The 25,685-nt window shown below is 38.7% G+C and overlaps 1 protein-coding gene across 1 annotated transcript in view; it reads left to right on the forward strand.

The window, feature by feature from the left end:
- The first annotated feature begins 4,653 nt into the window (after positions 1-4,653).
- Positions 4,654-25,685, forward strand: part of LOC126824020 (uncharacterized) — a 34,631-nt gene continuing 13,599 nt past the window's right edge. The window contains exon 1 of the mRNA XM_050553121.2: positions 4,654-5,126. The gene's annotated coding sequence lies outside the window, so the exon portion shown is untranslated. The remainder of the gene's footprint in view (positions 5,127-25,685) is intronic.

A 25,685-nucleotide genomic window follows, 5' to 3' on the forward strand; every position in this document is an offset into this window, starting at 1 on the left:
AGTGAGAACTGCCAGCTCTTTATCTAATCTTACATAATGTATCTTTAAGTCTGTAGATGTCCACAATATAGCATGTTTTAACTTCACTCAAAGACTAGATAGAGTTTTCAAACATTGTATTTGGAGGTATATTAGATTCATTCAATCTATTGATGACCATAATATAGAACGTTTTAACTCCATCCACTCAAAGACTAGAGTTTTCAAACATTGTATTTGAGAAATGAAATGAAATGGGGTTTAACGTCCTACTGTTCTGCTCCGACTGGGCTAATTAAGACGGGCATACGACATACAGTGTGCTATGAGGGACATTGTGCTCGGGCAGCGGTACCATGGCCTACCCTTATATCGAATTCCAACTGCCAATGGAACTTTTACGTGTACGCCAATGTATACACAGGACCTCGGGTTTTCGTCCCATCCGAACGACTAGACAGCTGTCCTTGTCAGGCCCTCCGTCCTGCATCATTGACAAGGGGGGAAAACACGCCGGAACATCTGGATAAGCTTTCTCGGCCAATGCAGGGATCGAACACCCGACCTCCAGGCTAGCGAACCAGCGTCTTACCCATTTAACCACCGTGATCCCCTCGAAGACTGGGACGTGGTCTGTATGTATAAAGTAATAACAATAGTGTTACTGTACTTGTACCTGCTGTGGCTTCTTTAATGTTGAAAATTCTATAAATGGTAGTAAACAGTGAATATTCTATTAAACTCGGATAAATTGATTAATATTGTTCTTTTTGTCTCGCTATATTTTATCATTGTTTGATAAAGACGTCGCTCCCTAATAAGCAGTAATTGTATTCCATGGAATTGTGCCCTGTATATATGTATCTGGCTTGTTTCAAAATTGATTTACAATTGTCTTTTAGTGTGCACGTCCCCGGCTGAATGCGAGCGAGATTTCTCCGTTAACGCGATTAAACGCACTGGTCGTCTTGGGGTGGACGGAGAGTACATCTCTCGATTTCGTCGAAATTCTTCAGCAGCGATGTCATAGGAACTAGGGATAGTTGGACGTGTTACAGGTGCACTTAACGGCATAGATTTATTTTCTTTCTCCGGAACAGATCTTCTCAGAGAACGGTTTAAACTGCCTTCCGAACGACTTAAATTGTCCGGCAGCGTCGACATGTTACAGTCTTCCAGTTCCTGGCGTCCGGGTCGTTGCAGCGACGGGACGTAAAGGTTGTTGGCACTAAGCGTTCTCATGTCGTCGGATATTGTTTGTTTCCGAGATGTACGCGGAGATGGACGGCCCTCGTCACATTTCTGAACAGTTATTGCGGGAAATCCGGAGGATTCCTTGTGCTTCAGACAGCCACTATGTTCCAGGGAATCGTCCAGGAATTCCTGTGGTGCGGGTGACGACATGGTGCCTCTAATACTAGTTGTCGTGTCGAATATCACACTGTGTTCAAGTCTGTTCATTTCGCCGCTTTGAGTTCTATGTCGCTCTTTCAACAAATACGACCGTTGGTATTTCTCTCCGGTTGGCTGCGACTTTGCCATTTCCGGGACATTTGTAGTCTTTGATTTAGAAGCTAGAGGTTTGTGATCGGAACTTTTTAACGGTGGCAAGTTATACACTTGCACCAGTTTTTCACTTCTGTTCATAATTCGTCGTCTGCGATTCACAACTCGTTTTTTCTGATAATCAATGCTTCTGGCACTGACACAGGCATCCTTATTGAAATGGCTCACCTGAAAATCCAAAGTTCGGTCGTAGAAGCTGCTGCCACGGAGTATAGCATCACCTGTCTTGCTGTGTAGCAAGCTCACATCTAGAAACGGCTGGTTTCGCTTGCTAGACGACGTTGTGTGGATTCCCATCGGTAAATTGCAGGTAGGCAGGTAGATCCTGATATGAATATCGATCTGTGTTCGCTGGCGGGGCGATTCGGTTCGACAAGGTATCGATTTTAATTCCGCTGTCGCAGAATCACACAATCGCTTGATCACGTTCAGGTGTCTTAATAAAACTCTGAAAGCGGAAAATGAAAATGATTTGACGTTTTACTTATCATTGTTTATGCAGGTACATGGTGGATTAATGTCGGTTAACCCTATCCGGTGATACAATGACAGAGTGTAAACAGACTGCTGATTGGTTCAGGCGAACAATACCAACCAATAAAGGACATTAACCTTGTTTTTGATACCTAATGATTGCGTTTAGTGATGTTTGTATTTGACAATGAGTGGTCGTAATACACATGACACGTGTAATATGAGCACATCGTTTAATATGAATTAAACAAACCCATGTTTTTATCGATATGTCATAATTAACAAAAGATGGCTTGCCAGGCAAGGTACCGGTTGCTAACAAGTAATTTTGATAGGGAACAGAGTTTGTCCATGAACTGGGTTGTCCACATCCAGATTCCAAACGTTTACGGGAGGTAGTACAGGATTCCATGGGCACCAATGAGGTACTCCGTGGGTTTTCAGGAATGCCCAAGAGGCGCCTTACCCCCCCCCCCCCGCCCCTACACACACACACAAATTTAATCTGGCGGATTACACCTAATTTGAACATATATTTGTATAACCTCTGTTGAATCTTTACCTTCACCAACGTCAATATGGAGAGGAATTTATATAATCTTCGGCTTGTTTTCTAATCCATTACATCAGTGTTGTAAATAATCTTTATGTACTTGATTGAAATAAAAATATTGTTTAAATCAATGTTGATTTAAAGTAGCTAAGTCTCTAACTCAATATCATCCAAAATCTTCGACATTGAAAACACGATTTATTTGTCAGTTTAAATCAACATTGATATTGTGATCTTACCGGGAAAAGATGGACTTCTGATATCCAATATTTAAGACAAAATAAACATTTTACCATTGGTACACGAATCGTGTGCCATGGTGCATTTCAGTGTCAGTTGTAACAGGGGACTCGTAGAACGAGGCTATATATATTCCGCAAGTCATGTCAAACGGTGACGTCATGTTGTTATTTCGAGACGCTAGAGATTGCCATTCGATTGAGACTTCTGGCGTATTTCGTCGAACATAACTGATTAGAAATTACAGTAAAAACAGAAACGATTGAATGCCTATCAGTTTATATACATTCACATTACATTATTATATGCGTTGCGACCCATTTGTGTCAATTTCTAGATCCAAAATATTAGCGATTTAGCTCCTTTAGATATGGAAGACTGAGGATGATATTGAGTTAAAGACTTGTCTACTTTTAATCTGGTTAAAACACAGATCCTATTTCGTTTCGTTTTTATAGTTTAAAATTTTGTTTTACTTGTCTTTACTACACTTGGATCTGGAAGAGTTGTTTTTTAACTTGTGTTCAGAATGGTGTCGGGGATAAGCCAATGAAACGGTCTGTTACGGCGAGCTTTGGGCGTGTTTTGCACGGAACTGTGGGTAATCCACTAGAAACATCAATGCTGATTGGTTAATCAAATGTCTGACGTCATAGGTCTTAAGTCGGTCTTTTGACCCCCGACGTGACCTATCGCTATAACTTGTCAGATCTTCATGTAGTGTAGGCCATCGAAAGTATAAAAAAACAAAACGAAATATATAGAGGATATTTGTCGTTTTAGAGTGAATAACATATTTTATTTCATCGAGAAGCAAGAAAACTTATATTTTCACGAATGCGTTGCATGAGTGAAAATATAAACGTTTTCTTGCTTAGAGATGAAATGAAATATGTTATTCACGACAAAACGACAAATGTTCTATTTATTTTATGATTTTACAATCATTTTAGGTAAAAACAACATGGACTACTGCTAGCTAGTGAAATAACACTTTTATTTCACTGACAAAACGCGGCATTCCACTACTGAGCATAAAATAAAGATCTGTATTTTAATATCAGATTGGTCTACTTTAAACCCCATTTCATTTTATTTTCGAAATGGCAATGCCTTTCCCAAGACAAAACATACAGAGTACATTAAGTGCAAACATTGTAATTATGTGTGATAAAAACAAAGCTTGTTTATCATGTATCTAAAATGTTATTATTGTGAATGAATAAACGGCGACATTTAAGATAATTTCTTTGTTTCCATGATAAATTGTTTTCTTTGCCCCTGAGAGATAACAGACGTATTATATTAATATCCATATATCGCCTTTCAATATGCAGACATGTTTTGGCTAAATTAGCCCAGGGACTTGGTATAATTGGATAGGGTAATTATTTTATGGGATTAAGCGGTTATTACTAGATAAACTATAGCGTAGGGCGACCGAAACGATACATGGAAGAAAATATCCGATGGAGTAATTACCAAGAGTCTGCCATGCAAATATCTTTTTTTTAAAACATGCTGAATATTTATTGCGTGTTCCATTTAATCATAAAGTTCGCTTAAATTCTTTAAAAAGGAAGATATTCTCAGAAGCCGATATAGCTTGGTGTGTGTTTTTTTTTAAAGTCAGGATATGAGTTGATTAACTTAACTAAAGATGGTGGACAGGAAAGACGCAGAGTTAATATTTGATATACATGTGAATATACCAAACATGGTGAGAAGTGGTATTGGATGTTTTTGAAAGAACAAACTTGCCTCATCGTGTATACAGGCACTTGTCAGCTATTTGCAGCGACGTTCCGGACTGGGAACACAGACGTGTAGATGTGTTTAAAATAACAAATTTTCCACACGTCGTGTACAACAATCGTCACGACTTTTTAACTATTTGAGGCGACACTCTGGATCAGTCACGTGACGAAAGGAACCTACAAAAAACGGGCGCCTGCAGATCCACTGGCTTGTCTGCGATATCACCTCGGTGGAAGCGGACGTAAAATACAACTAACACACACACACAGATCCACTGTTGATTTTTAGGACGGTTACTTTTATTTTAAAGTGTTGTGCAAACTACCAGGTTTATTAAATAACACGAACAATTTTAAACGACCATCTTGCGGTAATGTCATTAAACACACTCAACTTTGTGACATATTTAGGCTAACACGTTCCAGAAACATGGTATATGGATGCGCTCAGAAAAGTAGTCCTGCATTTTAGGAGTGTGTTTGACAGCATCTTCGCATTATCACAAAGATTATTGATATAAATCGATTCTCTATGGCATTGTGAAAACAGAAAGCACGTAAGTAGAATTTTCAATTCATCGAAATCTTGCATAATTTATAATGGCGTGAGCGAGAATGTTAAATAATTTGCCGGTAGATAATCGTCCATTTCTTTATCTATTTAACACACGCAAAGTTTGGAGAGTTCTGTACAGTGTCCTAAAATAAAATGGCGTGAATGGGGATTTAACGGTTTGTTTTTCTCCACCAAACGGGCTAATAAAGAAGGACATTATATGCACACTCGGCAAATCTCGACAGATTCCGGTACCCTACATCTAATCTCGGCTGTATGACAGTAAGTGATATGTGCCTACGCCCATACATTTGTGATGCGGCTACCGGTTTACTTTAAACAGGAAAACGTGTCGCTTTTACAAAAAAATCCCAAATTGCGTCTTTTGTAGAGTGTATATACCTAAATGAGCAGAGATATTGTCTCAAGGCTGCTGGTTTGATCAAATTCCCTGGTAATTCCCCAAACCCAATGCCAAACGTGACGTTTGTTGATATAATACACTCTCCACAGAAATCTCCATGTGGGCAGCCATTTTTCATTCGGAACCTTTAAAATAGTTCAAATATTGCGGAAATGGTCACACAGCCGAGATAAGATGCGTAGAATCTGTCGAGGTTTGCCGAATGATTATATGCAGTGTGCTATGAGTGAATATTGCTACTGCCTACGTTTATTTCTATTTCCAAAATACTAAACTTCCGCTGTCTGTCTACAGTTAGCTCCGCTTGAGAACAGACACTAAACCAGTTGACCGACATTTTATGTCCAAAATCGTAGGGGTCTTTAGCAGTGGGAGGAAACCGGAGGACCTGGAGAAAACCCACGAGGCTGGACAGGCGACCCTACTCCTTGTCGCGTACAACTGGGGATTCGAAACCACGCCTGTTGACTCAATAACAGGCCTTATGATACAGCACGCACGTGCTAACCATTCAGCCACCAACCCCCGTATATGACACCAATGCCCAGAACGTTGATTTACACATGTCAATTGAAGTGGACCATGTTGCATTCTATAATTTAAATGAAATTAGGAATTTTTGATTATTTTTCTATTCTGGAGACATTTTACTTTAGGGTTCCACAGTATTCGAGCGGTAAGAGCAAAGCGGGTTCGAATCCTGACGGGTTGCCTCGGCGTTTGAATAGGACGAAAAAACAAGGTTCCTCATGTACACACTTGACTGCACGTAAAGGAACCATGTTCGTGCAAAATACTCCCATGTTAGTCTCCTATTCTAACATTTTGCGTGGGTTGTTGGTCTCTCTCTCTCTCTCTCTCTATCTCTCTCTCTCTATCTCTCTCTCTCTCTCTCTCTCTCTTAAACTTTTAGTCTAGCAATCTTAGAAAAAAAAGCACCTGTCACGGAGATTGTCAGACACAAATTCATGCTTTATGGTACGAAAACCCGAGGTTCATCCGTGTACACATTAGCGTGCACGTTAAAGAACCCTTGTCATTTGGCATTCGACGACGAGTATAGGTGGAAACCAATACCAACTTGATGAAGAAAACTGGGACATTAAACCCTATTTCATTTTAGTTCAAATATATTTCTGCCTTGTCAGTGGTGCAGGAAGGAGGGTGTGTACATAAAAGATACCTTGGCAGATGGAATTCGATAAAATAGTAGGCCGTAGTGCCGCTGTCCGGGCAAAATTCCCCTCATTGCACACTGTATGGCGTATGCCCGTCTCAGTGATGCAGGACGGAGGGGCTGACAAGGAAAGCTGTCTAGTCGTTCGGATGAGACGAAAAACCGAGGTCCCGTGTACACATTGGCGTGCACGTAAAAGATCCCTTGACAGTTGGAATTCGATATAAGAGTAGGCCGTAGTGCCGCTGTCCGGGCAAAATTTCCCTCATAGCACACTTTTTGGCGTATGCCCGTCATTTCATTTCCATTAGCCCAGTCGGAGCAGAACAGTAGGACGTTAAACCCCATTTCATTTATTTTAAATAAAACCTCTGTGTTTACTATTACTATTATAACAGTAATTTGAGAATAATCCCTGCATTGATTAAATAAATAAAATATGACGATATTAACGTTCAATAAACTTTATTATTAATCTGTAAAGATGTATTTTAATCTTTAAACAATGTCGGTATGTTATTTGTTTTTATCGATTATCTATATTATATTTTGTTAGATCGATGCCATTTTTACACCAACAATTTAAAGATACAATGTGACGTCATCCTTTGATGTTGCCGTACCATTATTTCAGATAATGGTACGGGCAATGTGCCAAGCGTACATTATTTGTACTAGTTACAATATTGGACGCACGTGGCGTATTTCATTGAGATGCACGTGCTGGATAGTGTCTGTATTTTAAGTTACATCCCACTTCTACTCGTTGCCACTGGTAACCTTTGATAAAACTGTCCTGTTTAATCGCAATACATGCTTAAAAGTATCCGTGTATCAGTAATGTACAGAAAGAGTACTGTTCATTTCTGATACACGGATACTTTTAAACCGTTTTAAATACCTATCAAGCAAAAAGTAGCGGACGTTTAGTCCGATCCAGATCGCAAATGAAAACGATGGCCTTAACCAATGTACATGAAACAACTAGTCAAAATCATAGTAACAAAACAAAATGGGGGGAACTACATGGCAGTTCAAAAACATATACAATGAAATTAAATTAACAAAATCAATTATTATACATATCAATTGGCATCTATTTCATAATTTGGTTTGATTTATATTAATATGCAAAATATATATATTAGAATATTGAATAATTATTTTAATTAATTGTGATGATAGAAGGCGCAGTTCTCTTGCTGGACACTTCACAGGCATTGATAATAAGCAGGATGAAAAAAAACGCCTAGTAAGCAGGATGAAAAAAACCGCCACGAAAGTCATAAACTTTATTACAAATAAATTTCAACGGAAGAACCATCCGCCGATGCATACTTTCACAAGGAATGACCTACGTTTCGCATTTCCTTTACACTACATTTAATAATATCACAGTCCTCTACGCCATAGATAAGATGTTTTGACGATGTGGTCTAAACAAACACGTGATTGTTTTACGCTCAGAGTATCATAGCAAGACGCACGTGTAAATACTACTCAGGTCGTCTCTCCACTGCGAAATCATTCTACCATGAAATGTAACGTGAGGCTCAGAAAGGGATAAATAATGAAAGAGCAGAAAGTATTTGTCACTTTTCGGTTGAAACGACTCGATAATAAATACTATTTTTCACATGTTGGTTCACAATACTCGATAGAAATGTGATGTAAGTAACTTATTAGCACCTTTCCTCGGTGTATCTGTGAATATCAGGACAGTTTTGGTCGGGGGCCGCCTCGGCTCCGCCTCGACTGGGCCCCTCGACCAAAACTGTCCTGATATTCACCGATACACCGAGGAAAGGGTGCTAATAACTACTACTTGTTTAATGGTCTCGTGCAAGACATTGCGTAATACTGTATGTAGATATAGCACTCGTACAGTATCAATATATTACTTAATGTATACAGGTCACAATTCTATGGAATACAATTACTGCTTTTTACTGAGCTTGTAATAACCATCATAATATGCAAAAATGACAACTAATAATTCCCAACTATTTTTTGCTTTTCAGGCATTTCTGCTTTTCAGGCCTGCGGTTATTGTAATTTAATGCACTCAATATTTCTAACCCTGCTTTTCTACATCACCATAACATCCAGTGAAGTACCACTCAATATTTTAAATTGTCAACCTTCAGGGGACTATTGATCATTGTGCAGTCATTGTTCTAAGGGTTTTTCGTATATCAGTGTAATCACTCGCATCAACATCCACATATCAATTATTTTGGTTATAACACAAATCAAATCTCATCTTCGTGGGATGTTGTCATTATCAAAACCTCATCAAATCGTTGTAAATACTCCACAACAATCTATTCTTTTACCATTTGTATTTATTTCAGTGAAAGGGGTCGTTGATAACATTTCATCAATTTTTATTTTCTTGCAACGTTTGTATTATTAAAACCCACTAATCACTGTGTATACTCCACAACAACTTATCCATTAATCAATTAGTCAATTTTTTAGGTTAATTGGTATTATTACTTATTAGCGTACAATTAAATCAGATTACCATTAGGTACACGTAATTAAGTTACATCCCTGGTTTGTCATCATTAACTTAGCATTGTGGTGTACATGTATATATTGTCCTGTCATATTTTCATTTTTTATGAGTGGGATAGTGGAGTAAGGGGAGGTCACGATAAGACGGGCCTGGCACCTAAACACAAACCCCTCAAAGATGACATCTACCAAACTAGCAGGATAGTGGAGTAAGGGGGAGTTACGATCAGACGAACTCGGCACCTAAACACTATTCTGCAAATAAAAACTAACACCAAGCCCAAAGAGTGGGATCGTGGAGTAAGGGGAGGCCACGACAAGACGGGCCTGGCACCTAAACACTAACCCCAAACGATGACATCTACCAATCCAGAAGCAGACGAAATCATCCATCAAACGATATGTTTTATATTAAATAAAGGGAAGAACTTCCCACTAAACCAAATCCATGGCCTAATGCCAAATGGAAAGATTGCAAAATCATATTCTAAAAACAGGAATCAGCTAAATTCGGCTCTCCTATGTCTTGTCTGCGATATCACTTATGTGGAAGCAGACGTTAAACACCAAGAACTACTACTACTTCATTTTTTATCATAGCTTGATAATGACTAGAGAAGCCTAGTCGAAACGTCGCTCAGTAAAAAGCAGTAATTGTATTCCATAGAATTGTGACCTGTATACTCTAGTTCAATTACTAAATGCCATTGAAACAGATTACTTAATGTCTCGCACTCGACCATTAAACTACACACAATGGAAGATTTAGAGAAAGGGTTGACACTTCTCACTATAATAGTTAAATAATAGATAATGTAACAGGAATATTCTGAAATTTTCAGTCACATTACTTCAGTCTAAGCCGAGAAATATTCATTTTAAAAACTTTGTTGTCTCGATTGTCATTGTTGCCGTTGTGACAAAAATAAAAAAGTTTCGATTATCCAGTTTTGAGTTTAATCATCAATGCTTGTTGAACAGTAAGTCGGATTCACCAGATGCCATCTAGAGCTGATCATTGTCTGGATACGTTAATTAATGTCTAATTAATAGTTTATATAACATTTCAGGCCTAAAGAAAGACCTGCAATAGGCAGATTTAGCTCTTGCATAACGTATGTTTAAGTATCTGTTTGTTTGACGGTGGGAAGATTATTTCAATAATTATTCACTTGCGCGTAGGGGCCTTAAGCAGTGTAGGGGGTCAGAGGACCCGGAGAAAGGGATGGACAGGCGATCCTACTCCTTGTCACGCCTGTTGACTCAACAGCACACCTTATGATATAAAGCGCAAGCATTGAAGTATTCGGCTACCTCAGCCCCTAATAGACTAGGAACAATATTATTAATATAAGGCTATCACCATTAGGGAGCCTATAGAAACGAAGGACACGGCGAAGAAATATGTCCTTTACTAGATAATGTGACGGTGAAAACAATTTTTTTTTTAAAACAATATTTTATTCAGAAATTGAAAGGGATTGAGGAACAGGCATGGACTATATGACCTCTCTCCTATAGGCCTATATCAAATTAGAAGATATTATATGACAAAGCCAGTTAAATAAAATATTTCAAAATTATGTTTGCATGTATATATTATTATGGGTTTTGTGTGTATATATATATTTCCTTTTTTTCAAACTATAGTAATATTATGTAATTTATTTGTAACCGGGAGAGGGGTTTATATATATAGGCTTTGCCTGTTCGCTAATCCACTCAGTTTCTGAATAAATATTGTTTATAAAAAAAATTAAATAAAAAGAAGAACGTAATGAATCAATTCTTGACTGTCATTTTAAATGGTTCCATTTAAAATATAGCAATCAAATATCGGATTCCATTTCACTCTGGCTCTTTACACAAAAAGTAATCATCCCAAACAGGGTACTAAATCAAAACGATATACAGACAACTACAAATTTCTGCGTTTAGACTATCGATTTTTAGTGTGCGAATCGGAGAAATTGAAAAATGTCATCATTTATTTTATAAACAACAATCACCAGTTCAAAACAATCTTGTGGCTAGTTGATTAAGGCGCTGGCTCGCTAGTCTGTAGGTCACGTGTTCGATCCCTGCATTGGCCGAGAAAGTTCATCAGGATTTTCCGACGTGGTTTCCCCTTGTCAGTGATGCAGGATAGAGGGCCTGACAAGGACAGCTGTCTAGTCCTTCGGATGATACGAAAAACCGAGGTCCCGTGTATATATTGGAATGCACGTAAAAGATCCCCTGGCAGTTGGAATTCGATATAAAAGTAGGCGATAGCGCCGCTGCCCGGGCAAAATTTCCCTCATAGCACACTGTATGGCGCATGCCCGTCTTCATTAGCCCAAGTTAGGAGCAGAACAGTAGGACGTTAAACCCCATTTCATTTCATTTCATTTCAAAACAATCTTAATCATTCAACAAAGAAACACGGAAAATAAGAGTTATCCCCCATTGTTGATGCCAGATTAGATAGAAATTATTGGAATTATACATTTTTGCTTCATGCCTTCTGTCGTTGTAATAAATCAGAAAAGTCCCTTAAAGGCTGTATGCGTCATTGGCAATTTTCGGTAAAATATTAAATTTCCCACGGCTTAATCCGCGCTTATATGCACTCAGGCGGATTATGCAACATTTAATTAAGAAAACATAATCAAAATACCAACTCTAGATAAAATATCAATACATTTTCGAGGACAACAAAATGGCGACGGACTTATTACCTAACCAAAAACGCGTAGGTCGATGGAACATGTATTCCACACATATTTGTGTAAATGCTGAACTACTGATATTCACATTAGAGATTCATCTTTGACGATATTGTAAGTGATTCCTTATAGCGGGGTATCGGGTTCAAAATGCAATCTAGAGTAAAAAGCAGAAAGTCAACAGTAAAAAGTAGAAAATCTAAAGTAAACGGGAAAATTCTTGTCTAGAAGGGGATTTTTATGGTGAAAACCTATAAATTTATGTACTTAGTCCGCAGAAACATCAAGCTTTTCAACTTTCATGGACATAATTTCTGCTTTCTACTATCAACTTTCGACTTTCGACTTTCCGCTTTCTACTTTCTACTGTCAACTTTTGACTCTCGACTTTCCACTTCAGATTTTCTACTCACGATTTTCTAACGCAGATTTTCTCCAATACTATGGTGGCTGATAGTGGCCATGTAATTTTTCGCCATTTTCATAACCCGTCAACACGACATAACGACAGTATTAGTGAGAGCATGCGTCAAAGTAGACTTGGATATTATAAACTTTTGGCAAGCGGAATCTTTCACATCAGTGATAACGTATACGTGATACGTTGCGTCAGTGTAGTTCGTGCCGCGTACGTATGAATAGTTGAGCTTAGCTTAGCTCTTACAACATGACGACGGTTATCTACCAAAATCACCATCAGTGCTAGTCAAGTGCCTAGCCACAAATGCCTAGACTCGACAGCAATTTTTGGTTTCACTCATTTCAGAAAGTTTATACCCCTTTACGGTAGAATCACATCAGTTACAGATTTGCATGGTCCCACCTCCCTAAATTTAGCACGTAGTTCATTCAGCATGCAGACAATTTAGTGACGTATGCTCTCACTAATACTGTCGTTATGTCGTGTTGACGGGTTATGAAAATGGCGAAAAATTACATGGTCACTATCAGCCACCATAGTATTGGAGAAAATCTGCGTTAGAAAATCGTGAGTAGATAATCTGAAGTGGAAAGTCGAGAGTTAAAAGTTAACAGTAGAAAGTAGGAAGCGGAAAGTCGAAAGTCAAAAGTTGATAGTAGAAAAAAGAAATTATGTCCATGAAAGTTGAAAATTTTGATGTTTCTGCAGACTAAGTACATAAATTTATAGGTTTTCACCATAAAAATACCCTTTTAGATAAGAATTTTCCCGTTAACTTTAGATTTTCTACTTTTTACTGTTGACTTTCTGCTTTTTACTCTAGATTGCATTTTGAACCCGATACCCGCCATAATTCCTACAGCACTAAAACGACGCACCGAGACATTAATTTAAGTTTTAGGAAGATCTCTACTGCTGTCAACGTGGCTGTTATTATATAATCTTCAAAAAAAGTAGGCGATATTGAAATGCAAATACCTATGCAGGTTGCGATATGATAAATAGGCATGGACACTTGACATGCTTTGGGAGTATGTTCACAGATGAAGAACTTATCGCCCCAACAGAACAACTCAGCTGCATGTGCCGCAATAGCGCCATACATGTGGGAGGGGTTCATTGTCAAATTTGACACTTCAAGGAAGGGTTGATGAAAACTGCCGCGTGCTGGTTTATCTATCCATGTTTGCTTTTCTATCGGTTCTTGCATAAGATTTACTGTTTAGCGTATCGGGAGACGTGTTCATCGACGTCAACGTCAACCGACAACACTGCAAGAGGAGTGGGTCAGATTGCCCCAAATCGTGATTGGACGGTTGATTAGGAGCACGCCACGACGAATTGCTGAATGTCTGAGGATTGGCGGAGCAATTACTTATTATTAAGACAAAAATTAAAAACTTCCATTCTCACTTTTGACAGGTTATCTCCCCTTGTCAGTGATGCAGGACGGGGGGGGGGCTGACAAGGACAGCTGTCTAGTCTTTCGGGTGGGACGAAAAACCGTGGTCCCGTGTACACATTGGCGTGCACGTAAAAGATCCCTTGGCAATTGGAATTCGATATAAGAGTAGGCCGTAGCGCCGCTGTCCGGGCAAAATTTCCCTCATAGCACACTGTATGGCGTATGCCCGTCTTCATTAGCCCAGTTTAGGAGCAGAACAGTAGGACGTTAAACTCCATTTCAAAGACTGGGGTTCGAGGGAAAATCGTTTCTATGGCATTTAGTAATTGAACTGGAGTATACAGGTCACAATACTATGGAATACAATTACATGTACTGCTTATTACTGAGCGACGTTTCGACTAGACTTATCTAGTCATTATCAGTTCTGTAAAATACAATTACTGCTTATTACTGAGCGACGTTTCGACTAGGCTTCTCTAGTCATTATCAGTTCTATAAAATACAGTTACTGCTTATTACTGAGATTCGACTAGGCTTCTCTAGTCATTATCAATTCTATGAAATACAGTTACTGCTTATTACTGAGATTCGACTAGGCTTCTCTAGTCATTATCAAGCAATGATAATATGAAATATAATAAGACAATATACACATGTACACAACAAATTCAACCACTTCGTCAATGATGACCAATCAAACGCATACCTCTAATTACCTTGAAAATTTCAGTCAAATTGATTCACCCTGAACCGAGAATTTAGCGATTGAATTTTGGGCCTAGACTCGATCATCATTACTAAAGTCGGTACGATAAAAAACAGTCTCGATTATCCATTTTTTTATTTAATCAGAAGCAGCGGACCAGGTTCTAATCCAGTAAATATCACAGGCTAGCGGTGCCATCGAGAGTTGATTCGGTCTGGATAAGTTAATTAATGTCATATTAATAATTTAGATAACATTTCAGTCCTAATGAAAGACCTGCGATAGGCAGATTTAGCTCGTGCATAATTATGTTTAATTAGTTGTAAGATTATTGAGATGATCAAGGTTGATTGCGGTCATGTCAAAGATTTGGTAATACCAATTTCAGTAATAAACAGTCATACTAAACTTCCGCTGTCTGTGTACATCTAGCTCCACTTGAGAAAAGCCACTAAGCTAGTTGACCGACATTTTAATTCCTAAATGGACTAATTTGTTGGAAAACAGTAAGTATACTTCACGAATTTTGCGAAGTATTTCTTTCGCTTCTATTTAATAAAATATAAAGGGTTTATTTAGTCTTCGAGTGTTTGACAAATGTGAAACGGAGTTGAACCGCATTACAAAATTATGTACTAATTTTTAGAAATGGTGGCCACTCAAGCCAGAGATCTTTTCTCGAAGTAGTTAGGGGGGTTGGATGGCCGAATGGTTAGCACGTGCGCGCTGTATCATAAAGCCTGTCATTGAGTCAACTGGCGTGGTTTCGAATCCCCGGTTGTACGTGACAAGGAGTAGGGTCGCCTGTCCAGCCTTGTGGGTTTTCTCCAGGTCCTCCGGTTTCCTCCCACTGCTAAAGACCCCTATGCGCAAGCGAATTATTGAAATAAAATTAAACCATATGTTAGTCCCGAAATGAACTAGTTTGTGTCGAGTGGACGTTAAACCCCATTTCTCTCTCTCTCTCTCTCTCTCTCGAAGTAGTTAGGGCTCTGTGTGCAGAATGATAAACATTATGTTAGTCGCACAGTTTCACACCCGTTCTTCAGATGTGGGGTCTGGGAGTGTTTCTGTGGATTATCCAGTCTGTTTTCCCCCATCAGTGGTGCAGGACAAAAATAAAATGTTCTGCTCCGAATGGGCTAATGAAGGCGTGCATACACCATACAGTGTGCTATGAGAGCATCTTTGCCCGGACAGCAGCACTACAGCCTACTCTTATATCAAATTCCAACTGCCAAGGGAACTTTTATGTGAACACCAATGTGTACACGGGACCTCGGCTTTTTGTCCCATTCGAACGACTAGACAGCTGCCCTTACCAGGTACCCCGTCCTGAAGGCGCAGGACGAAGGGTTTACGATAACGTCACAGGCTTACTAACCAGGAAATCCTGGTTTTCGATTCCCATTGGTTTCCCTTAATGTTGCATCACGGAATGTCTGGCAAGGGAAAGCGTCTATCCTTCGGGTGTTACGAAAACCCACAATCCCATGTATACTATTGGTAGCATTACAAAGTTTTCTGCTGTCCGGGCAAAATGTCCCTCGTGGCACACTGTATGGTGTATGGCCATCTTCATTAGCCCAGTCGGTGCAGAACAGTCAGACGTTATGATGTTTGGCCGTCTTCATTAGCCCAGTCGGTGTAGAACAGTCAGACGTTATGGTGTATGGTGCAGAACCGTCAAACATTAAACCAATTCCAATCCATTCTCGCATGTGAAACTGCGAGTTGGATGACATATATATGTACATACCACGGGCGGATCCAGAAATTTTTGCAGGACGGGGGTTTGCCAGGTTCCTGTTAAAAATTTGACAGTTGACAATACATGATGAGAGAAATCCAACACCCCGTTTGACGTCAATTTTTATAATGAATTAATAGGATCATATTGTGATTCAAATTCATTGATACAAAGCATTAATTGTGATATCACATATGATCTCGCGCTTTGAATGTCAAACCCATCCAACCATCTGACAATAAAGGACAAAGAACACGACCGTGGCACTTCTCATAAAAACAATCTGATCCAAAACACAGATCCTATTTCGTTTCGTTTTTTATAGTTCAAAATTTCATTTTACTTGTCTTTACTACACAAGGATCTGGAAGAGTTGTTATCATTGACGTGTTCTGGATGATGTGAGGGATTAGCTAATGAAATGGTCTGTTACGGTGAGTTTTGGCGTGTAGTGCATGGAACTGTGGGTAATCCACTAGAAACATCAATGCTGATTGGTTAATCAAATGCCCGGCGTCATAGGGTCAAAAGCCGCTCGTATGACCTCTGACGCGACCTCCCAAAACAACTGGTCAGATCTTCATGTAGTGTAGGCCATCGAAAGTATAAAAAAACGAAACAAAATATGTAGCTGAGCAACCCCAACCCCTTTGGATCTGCCCCTGCATGTGCACTTAGTGTGAAAGATGATCATATCATAATAAATTAGGAGCGAAATGTAAAATGTAAAAAATGTATAAAAATATAAATTCATCATAAAGTGTTAAAACAATAAATGGGGACAGAGACGATTTGTCCTGGGGTTGTGTTTATAATAATATAATATTTGTTTTTTTTACACCTCGCAAACATTTACACCATCCCTTAATTCGCAATTCTTCCACTCGGTTTTTATGGACTGTCATGGCCGATGTTTCCCAACTCACCGAGGAGCTTCGTGTTTGAATATTATAACACGGTGTATTGTTTTTAATTATTAGGTGAATCCCCCACACGATACCTTATCATAATGGTTTGATAGGTTTTCCATTTGAAACTAAAGATGTACCATAATAAATTTCACCGATTACACATACTCCTCTCCTAACGCCATTCCCCGACATTTTTATCTAATTTTAAAGTCATCTCGCCTCTCAGTCGATCGACAATTCTATTGACTTCTATTGAATCATTTATTAGATTTCCATTCGGATAACTTCGTCTATATGCGAGCGAATTGATTGTGTGACTTAACAATACGAACACGCCATAACTTCAGTGCGTACATAATTAAATTTTTCCGTACTTCATTCCTTTGTTCAGCGGACTCCGTGTTTGGTCAGTGAAATGCTTCATCAATGTCTCGAAGTGTTATGACCACTTTTAATGATATATACTGTTGATGAAAGAGAGTTTGTTGGACTTGTTTCATGCTTTCAGTAAACAGTTTGGCAATCTACAAAACTGTGTTTTTTTTAAATAACTGTTTCTAGTATTGATCGAATGCTCGGGACCGACATTTACCTTAGTTAATTGTTAGCACGTATTACAAATGATTTCATTACAAACGTGAAAACACTCTCGTTGCAATTATAGGTTATGACTAGCAATACCTCTGTCTCCAAACCAATTTTACCAGAATGTAAACACCTTTAATGGAGTTGCCTACATATAAATAAAACTATTTAATAGAAACTGACGGATCTTCTGTTTCATGTGAAAATCCCTTTTTTTATAAAATAAATATAACGTTAAATCCTGTATGAGATTAGAAGCTTTGAAGTGAAATTTGAGTTGTTTTCCACAGAGAGAGAGAGAGAGAGCGAGAGGGAGGGATGAGGGGGGGGGGGGTAACGTCCACTAGACACAAACTAGGTTATTAAGGGACTAACATATAGTTAAATGTTCTTGGAGAGATGTTATATAGGCCTTTGCCTGTTGTTCAATCTATTTCAGTTTATTGAATAAAATATTGTTTAAACTAAATGTTCTTTCAATAATTCGCTTGCGACGTTACTCCTTGTCAAGTACCAGTGGGGAATCGAAACCACGCCTCTGGATCCAATGATAGATCTTGTGATGTCACGTGTTAAACCATTGGGGACAGTCATGAAGTGCTCATAACAAATATATATATAGGCAGCAAATTTCTTATTCGAGTTGCAGATTGACGATGATGTTCTCATTTCAAAAATAGAAACAAATTCAAATTTAAAATATTCAATGATCATGAAGTCAGTATACCATACACTTGAAAAGAAGTAGGATTTAACGTCCAATTGTTCAGTTTCAACCGAATGGTTAGCGCGTGCGCATTGCGTTAGAAGGTCTGTGATTAAGTCAACTGGCGTGGTCTCGATTGTTCGGTTGTACGTGACAATGAGTAGGGTCGCCTGTCCAACCTCAACAGTTTTCTCCGGATCTCCGGCTTCCCCCCGCGGACCCCTACGCGCAAGCGAATTATCGCAATAAAACATTGAACCGCGTATTTGATACATTAAAACAACAAAAGTTTTATAAAGGGCTATATTTTAGTTAAAATAAGGCAAACAATTTTTAGTAAATTCTTAACTTAAGTCCTAGAATGTTTTGTGAAACCTGGGGCCTGTTTCACCAAATTTTAACTAAGATAAAATCCAAAGTTTAGTAATTGGATTGGATAATATTAGATTGATTTTAGTGCTTAGCCAATCAAAATTAAACTATCTACTAAAATTTGGATCTTATCTTAAGTTAAAATTTGGTGAAACAGGCCCCAGGCCCTGTTCTCCCTAACCAACATGACAACAGACAGTAGACCATAATTAAAAACAGGAAACATAACTACTATTGTTTTACCGGCTCCTAATCCCGGCCCTTTCAATACAAATTAAATGAGCATTTAAAGCCCAACAAAGGGGTCATTCCATTTCATAAAATTCTTGTTTCTTTCATCCGATTGACTTATAATGGCCGCCGATCAAAGGAAACAAGAGAGCATTTGCTGTTGGAATCCATGTTTGTTTCTGATACGCGGATTAAACTGACGCGGTCCAACCGTGCCCATTTAACGGATGAGTAGAACTATCGCAATAACTAACTCATTTCCTATTCAATAAACTTACAGAAAAAACACGTACACGATCATTCTATCCGCGTCTAGGGACGACGATTTCAATACACATATGAAGATTGGCTCTTTTTTTTAATGGCGAAGCAATCAAGTAATTAAATTGAATACGGCTCTTCTTCTTAATAATCTATTTCTCATATTCCTGAAAACAGCAACACGATAAATTTCATGAGGTTTTTTTTCTCAAGCAGACGATAATTACGCATGTCTCATTTTATGAACCATCGGCGGTCTCCGGGGAATTCCTGGCGGGTAATTAGCATCAAGATATACGAGTTATTAAAGCAGTTTACAAAAGAAACGAAAAGAAATAAAATTGGGTTTATGGTCCCGATTTTTCTGCCCGAACCGGGAAAATGGGGAAAATATTGCCCGGATAGAAGCGTTTTCGTTTACATCTCATAGAATTCCCAACTGCCATAAGGTTCTTTTACGTGCACGTCAGGGGTGTTGGATGGCCGCATAGTTAGCGCGTGTGCGTTATAACATAAGGTCTGTCATTGACTCAACTGGCGTAGTTTCGATTCCTCGGTTGTACATGACAAGGACTAGGGTCGCCTATCCAACCTCGTTGGTTTTCTCCGGGTCCTCCGGTTTCCTCCCACTGCTAAGGACCCCTACGCCCAAGCCAATTATTGAAATAAAATTGAATCATATGTTAGTCCCGAAATGACATGGTTTGTGCCAAGTGGACGTTACCCCCCCCCCCCTCTCTCTCTCTGACGAGGTAAAAATCAGCCTGGAGAATCCCGTGAAACTTTCTCAGCCAACACCGGGATCGAACCCCAGTCCCCCTGGTTAATGAGACAGCGCCTTAATCACTGAGTCACCTATTAGCTTTTATCATACCAAGAGAACGATTACTCATACACGTGGTTCGGTCGTATCTTTAAATCACTCTGTAAATAATGACTCGCCGGAAGAGATCAGATCACCTACTTGGCGCTGGGGGAGGTGCTCTTCAGATAATTAAATTATTGAATAATCAATGAAATAACAAAAATTCCTCAGTAAATATCATAAATTTCAAAACTCTTAATCCGCCCAAAAACTATGTCGGGGTATTTATGAGAGCTGGAAGGAATAGGATGTAATTTAAAACTGGTGATCGTCATTTGAGTGAATTAAATCCCTTGGCAACTACTATATCGTGCAAGTTGAATCTCTATAATAATAATGGCACACTAATGATTCATTTTCGTTAACAGGACGGAGGGCCTGACAAGGACAGCTGTGTAGTCGTTCGGATGGGACGAAAAACCGAGGTCCCATGTATACATTGGCATGCACGTAAAAGATCCCTTGACAGTTGGAATTCGATATGAATAGGTCATAGTACCGCTGCCCGGGCCAAATTTCCCTCATAGCACACTGTATGGCGTATTCCCGTCTTCATTACCCCAGTCGGAGCAGAACAGTGGGACGTTAAACCCCAATTTCATTTCCGTTAATACACTTCGGTAATCTTCTGTTAACACATTACTTCGGCCATTTCCGTTAACACAGTACTTTGGTAATTTCCGTTAACACATTACTTCGGCCATTTCCGTTAACACATTACTTCGGCCATTTCCGTTAACACATTACTTCGGCCATTTTCGTTAACAAATTATTTCGGTCTATCTGGTTAACACACTACTTCGGTAATTTCCGTTAACACATTACTTCGACCATTTCCGTTAACATATTACTTCGGTAATTTCCGTTAACACACTACTTCGGTAATTTCCGTTAACACATTATTACGGTCATTTCAGTTAAAACACTACTTCGGTTATTATTTCCGTTAACACCCTACTTCGGTGATTTCCGTTAACACATTACGGTAACCTTTACTTGAACGGTTACGCATACCTTGAATTTCACCTTCTCGTCATAGTATTCCAACTGGCAAGGGGTCTTGTACGTGCACACCAATATGTACACGCGTGTCGAACAACTAGTCTCTCTTTCCTTGTCAGAGTCACTCAAGCCAACCAGTGAGAACCAGCAAAAAAAAAGTTCTTGTCGGCTCGGACAGTTGCGTTTCCGCCTACTCTCCTTCGCCTTCCAACTCCCCAGGATTCTTTTACGTGCATGACAATTGGACCCGGATATCCCGGTTCTTGGTACCATCCGAACGACTAGACATTGTTCCTTGCTACACGGCCTTTAATTTTAATTTGTTTGACGGGGTCTGGGGGAGAAAGATCATAAGGCCTGCCATTGAGTCAAGTGTTGTGGTTTCGATTCTCCCGCATGTACGTGACAAGGAGTAGAGTCGGCTGTCTAACACGACGTGGGTTTTCTTTGGGCCCTTCGGTTTCGTCCCACTGCAAACGACCCCAACGTGTAAGCGAATTATTGAACCATATGTGAGTCCCTAAATAGTCTAGTCTGTGTCAAGTGGACGTTAAACCCAATTTCTCCCTCTCCCCTCCCTTTAATTTTGATCTCCATACCCACGACCAACTTTATCTTCTATTTACGGAGTGGTATAACTGGGGTAAATCTGCACGTGCTGTAAATATCCTACTTCCTGCTTGATGTAATAAAAGTTCTGCTTTATTAACAACTACGGGATTACGCAACTAGGGTAAATCTATAAATAGACACCTCTATAAAGTTAATTAACCACAGAATGAAAATTACATTGAAGAGGACAAAAAATACTGAATTCCTGTTCCCCATTTCCTTGGTGAATTAGAATGTCGAATGGAATATAACATAATTGTCAAGAATTGCAGGAATCCAAATAATGTTGTTTCTGTTTTCGACCTTGTGCATAATAAAAAGAAGTGCCGTGTTTCTTGTAATTATGATGAAATGGGGTTTAGCGTCCGTGGCGTGGTTTCGATTCCCCGCTTGTTTGTGACCAGGCGTAGGGTAGCCGTTCCAACCTCGTGGGTTTTTTCCCAGTTTGTGTTGAATGGAGGGTAAACTCTAAATGCTCAATTTCCTGGGTAGTTTCCTTTTGTCGGTGATACAGAACAGAGGGTCTGACAAGGACAGCTGTCTAGTCGTTCGGACGGGACGAAAAACCCAGGACCCGTGTATACATTGGCGTGCACGTAAAAATCCCTTGGCATTTGGAATTCGATATAAGAGTAGGCCATAGTGCCGCTGCCCGGGCACAATTTTTTATCATAGCACACTGTATGGCGTATAACCGTTTTCATTAGTCCAGTAGGAGCAAAACAGTAGGACATTAAACCCCATTTCATTTCTGAATGCTAAAAATCCCGGCAAGCACGCGAAGTAATAATGGAATGATTATTTACCAGTGTGCTATTCAGACAAAACGAAATTATGTATTTGCACAAATATCATAAACGCCTTTAGGGGGCTTTATATTTTGGGGGGTTGGATGGCTGAATGGTTAGCGTGCGCGCGCTGTGTCATAAAGTCTGTCATTGAGTCGACTGGCGTGGTTTCGAATCCCCGGTTGGACGTGGCAAGGAGTAGGGTCGCCTGTCCAACCTCGTGGGTTTTCTCCGGGTCCTCCGGTTTCCTTCCACTGCTAAAGAACCCTACGCGCAAGCAAATTATGTAAATAAAATTAAACTATATGTTAGTCCCGAAATGACCTAGTTTGTGTCGAGTGGACGTTAAACCCCATTTCTCTCTCTCTCTCTCTCTCTCGCTTTTTATATTTTGAATAAAAATTTTGTGTTTCTTTGTAAACTACAATATCATTTAAAACCGCTTAAAGATACATTATGGGAGATTCGATAACGAGTTGTCAGTTCTCACTATAATAGTTAAAAACTAGATAATGTAAAGGCAATTTGCTGAAAATTTCATTCAAATTGATCCAATATGAACCGAGAACTAAGCGTTTGAAATTTCCGCCTAGCCTCGATCATCATTACTAAAGTCAGTTAGATAAACAGCATAGTCTCGATTATCCATTTAATTGTTAAATCGTGAAGGAAAGTTATGCAGTAAATCGGCTCATAATTCACTTAAGATCGCGGGCTAGCGATGCCATCTAGAGTTGATTATGGTCTGGATAGGTTAATTAATGTCTAATTATTAATTTAGATAACATTTCAGGCCTAAAGAAAGACCTGCAATAGACAAATTTAGCTCTTGCATAATGTATGCTTAAACATGCATTATGCAAGAGCTAAATCTGCTTACTGCGGGTCTTTCTTTAGGCCTGAAATCTTATCTAAATTATTAATTAGACATTAATTAACCTAGTCTCAGTTATCCATTTTGACGTTAAATCATCCATTACAAGATGTATTCATATCCAGTAAACATCGCACGCTAGCGATGCCATCGATAATTGATTATGGTCTGGGTAGGTTAATTAATGTCTAATTAATAATTTGGATAACATTTAAGGCCTCAAGAAAGGCCTGCAATAGGCAGATTTAGCTCTTGCGTAATATATGTTTAAAGTTGAATTATGCCTGTCTGAAGGTGTAGCGTAGATCGTCTCTTAACGTATCAACTTAACCTCGATTGTTCAAATCCATTTAAATCTCGGCCATCCGATTGTCTAGAGAGTTGATTATAGACTTGTCATATAAATAAATGTCTAAATAATAGTTTATATAAGATTTGAAGCCAAAATGAAATGAAAATGAAATGAAATGGAGTTTAACGTCCTACTGTTCTGCTCCTAACCTGGGCTAATGAAGACGGGCATACGCCATACAGTGTGCTATGAGGGAAATTTTGCCCGGACAGCGGCACTACGGCCTACTCTTATATCGAATTTCAACTGCCAAGGGATCTTTTACGTGCACGCCAATGTGTACTCGGGACCTCGGTTTGTCGTCCCATCCGAACGACTAGACAGCTTTCCTTGTCAGCCCCTCCGTCCTGCATCACTGACAAGGGAGAATCACGCCGGAAAATCTGGATGAACTTTCTCGGCCAATGCAGGGATCGAACACCCGACCTCCAGGCTAGCGAGCTAGCGTCTTACCCACTTAGCCACGATTTGAAGCCAAAAAAACCCATACAATAGAAAGATTTAGCTCTTACATAATGTATTTTATACTAGTTTTTGTTTAATAGATTTTACTTAATGCTGTTTTATACTTTAATTTAATAGATTTTACTTAATGCTGTTTTATACTTTAATTTATTAGATTTTACTTAATGCTGTTTTATACTTTAATTTAATAGATTTCACTTACTGTTGTTTTATACTTCAATTTATTAGATTTCACATAATCTTGTTTTGTTCTAATTTTTATTTATTTAATAGATTTCACTTAATGTTGTTTTATACCAGTTTCTATTTGTTCTAATGTTGTTTTATTTTAGTTTTGTTTTTTGAATTTCTTTTTTTTTAAAGATTATTTTTTTAAGAAATAAATTTTTGAATCTTACTAAATGTTCTTATGTACTGTGTTGTAGACTTTGTATCTTTAAAATTAGGTGTAGCTAGAATGAATCAAATGTCTAATGATTTGTTTTTTTCTGAGATTGTTTCATGTTTCAAGCGGTACATGTAATTACATGTTGTTTAGAGAAAAGTAGAAGGGCGTGATGTACAGCCGTTGAGAGGGATCACTGTTTGATGTTTGGTGATTTTAATTCTGCTAATATGATCGACTTTTAGCTCTTAGAAGCCCCTTTAAATCTGGTCAATTAAATGATGGATTTGATTAAATAGGCTATCAGTCTGTGTTTGGAAATCAATTACTGATATTTCTCTTTACAAAAGCATAACATTTATTCACATGACAAGACCATAACCAATTCTCTAGACCATCGGATGTTCGCGATTTTCATTGGATTAAAATAAGATCGATAGTTGATAATTTAATTAACAAAGGGATAATTGAGCCTGTGTTTACTATCGTAACAACGGTAGCAATGACAATCGAGATTCCGCTATTCTACAAACAGCCATTACTTCGCTCAAAATAAAGTAATTTGACTGGAATTTTCAATATATTCATTTTTCATTATCTATTTTTAAACTATAATAGCGAGAACTGTCAGTTCTTCTTCCATATCCTACATAATGTATCTTTAAAGGATTATAGCTAGAACTGCCAGTTCTTCTTCCATATCCTACATAATGTATCTTTAAAGGATTATAGCGAGAACTGCCAGTTCTTCTTCCATATCCTACATAATGTATTTTTAAAGGATTATAGCGAGAACTGCCAGTTCTTCTTCCATATCCTACATAATGTATCTTTAAAGGATTATAGCGAGAACTGCCAGTTCTTCTTCCATATCCTACATAATGTATCTTTAAAGGATTATAGCGGGAACTGCCAGTTCTTCTTCCATATCCTACATAATGTATCTTTAAAGGATTATAGCGAGAACTGCCAGTTCTTCTTCCATATCCTACATAATGTATCTTTAAAGGATTATAGCGAGAACTGCCAGTTCTTCT

The sequence above is a fragment of the Patella vulgata genome, chromosome 6 (assembly GCF_932274485.2).
Source record: "Patella vulgata chromosome 6, xgPatVulg1.2, whole genome shotgun sequence".
NCBI lineage: Eukaryota > Metazoa > Mollusca > Gastropoda > Patellidae > Patella > Patella vulgata.